Here is a 2,201-nt window from a genome sequence, read left to right as displayed (position 1 = left end):
TGCTTGCGCTGTCTCTCTCAAAACTAATAAATAAGTATTTTTTAAAAAACTTCCTGTAGCTACTGATTCTTGTGTCGTATTTAAGAAATCTTTGTAACCCCAAAGTCACAATCTTATTTCACCTTCTAGATGTTATGTTGTACCTTTGACATTTGGATTAGAAGTCTGATGAGATCCTTATCTTTGTTCCTCTACATGTAATACATCTTTTTTTAAGTGATTTTAAGTTTGTTTTTTTAGAGAGAGACAAAGTGGGGGTGGGGGGAGGGACGGAGGGAGGGAGAGAGAGAATCCCGAGAAGGCTCTGCGCTGTCCTCCCAGAGCCCCATTTGGGGCTCGAACCCACGAACCATGAGATCATGACCTGAACCGAAGACGGACGCTTAACTGAGCCCCCCGAGCGCCCCTGTAATAAATCTCTTAAAATCTAATTTTTTATTAAGACTTTACTTTTTTGAGCGATGTTAGGCTCACGGTAAAACAGTGGGTAGAGAACAGTGATCTCCCACCTGCACTACGCAAGCCCCCTGTGCCGTCGGCGTCCCCACCACAGCGGGACGTGAGTGCCCCGGAGGAAGCTACGGTGACCTGTCATCATCGCCGGGGCCTGTGTTTACAGAAGGGCTCAGTCCGCGCGCACGCCCTGGGTCTGGGCCAGGGTACAACGACACGTACCCGTCTGCTATCAGGGCCGGCACTGGCCGCGCCCGGTCCCTCCCTCCGCAGCGCCAGCCCCCGGAAACCACGGAGCCTCTTACCGCCTTCGTAGCCCTGCCTTCCCAGAACGAGTCGCTGCCTGCTTTTCAGTCCTTTCCTGTCACTGAGTCTCAGCTGTTGCCTTGCGATGCGCTTTGGTGATCACCTTCGTTTGCGCCTGCCTTGGGGTTCTTATCACATCCATCGATTTCTAGCTTGTATCCAGTCTAGGCATCTTTTGCCGTCATTTCTTTGGACATTTTCTTCTCCACACTTTTCCTGGGACCCCAACTACGTGTGTGTTGGACTTCTCGATATTGTGCCATTTATCAGTGCTGCTGTTTATTTTTTTAATTTTTTTCATTTTTGTTAAAGCCTTTTCTCTGCTTCATTTTGGGTAATTTCTCCTGTTTATATTTTCTAGATGAACAGTCTTTTCTTCTGCAGTGCCTCCCGGCTATTAATACCATTCAATGTATTATTCATTTCAGATCTGTGTGGGGAACAGAGCTGGTGTGGGAACAGAGCTGGTGGGGGGAACAGAGCTGGTTTGGGAACAGAGCTAACGTGGGGAAAGAGAGCTGGTGTGGGAACAGAGCTAACGTGGGGAACAGAGCTAACGTGGGGAACAGAGCTGGTGTGGGAACAGAGCTGGTGGGGGGAACAGAGCTAACGTGGGGAACAGAGCTGGTGTGGGAACAGAGCTAACCTGGGGAACAGAGCTAACGTGGGGGACGGAGCTAATGTGGGGAATGAAGCTAACTCGGGGAACAGAGCTGGTGTGGGAACGGAGCTAACGTGGGGAGCAGGGCTGGTGGGGGGAACAGAGCTGGTGTGGGAACAGAGCTAAGGGGTAACGGAGCTAACGTGGGAAGGGAGCTGACGTGGGGAACAGCGCTGGTGGGGGAGCAGTGGGGTACAAGTGGTTCCTGTGCCGTGGTCGAGCGACCTGGTGATCGGTCTCTGTTGCAGCCAGCAGTGTGGGCTGACGGCAGGCTGGACGCTCTCCAGCCCAACTGCCCATCTCCTCTGGGTCCACCCTGCGGCAGAGTTGGGGGATGTGGTCCCCTGGGTGGGAAGACCCAGGGCTCCAGGCACCGGGTGGCACGACACCACCACGACTGCGGCGTGAGGTCAGCGATCGCTCCAAAGCCACAGAAAGGGTGAAGGAATTGGGAGAAACCGAGGCTCAGTACTCAGCGCCGTGCCCCTCCCGCTACTTGTCCACGGCAGGCCTATTTTAGAGCGCTGCTGGTCGGCACGTCCTTCATCGGCTGGGATAAAATGAGAACTCTTCACTGGAGGAGCAAACGCGAAATTTCTAGGCTTTGCTTTCTCGTCTACACCGCCCCCTGCTGGCAATGTCTCTGCACTGCCGCATCCCTGGTCTTGGGGGTCAAATGGGATTTTCCGGCCAATGAAAGGAGACCCCTGGGGCCAGGCATCCCCAGGCCAAACTCCAACGGAGGAGAGAGGAGGCCGAGGCAAGGGACGCCGGGACCTCG

The sequence above is a fragment of the Prionailurus bengalensis genome, chromosome B3, assembly GCF_016509475.1.
Source record: "Prionailurus bengalensis isolate Pbe53 chromosome B3, Fcat_Pben_1.1_paternal_pri, whole genome shotgun sequence".
Classification (NCBI taxonomy): domain Eukaryota; kingdom Metazoa; phylum Chordata; class Mammalia; order Carnivora; family Felidae; genus Prionailurus; species Prionailurus bengalensis.
This window is presented reverse-complemented; position numbering follows the sequence as displayed.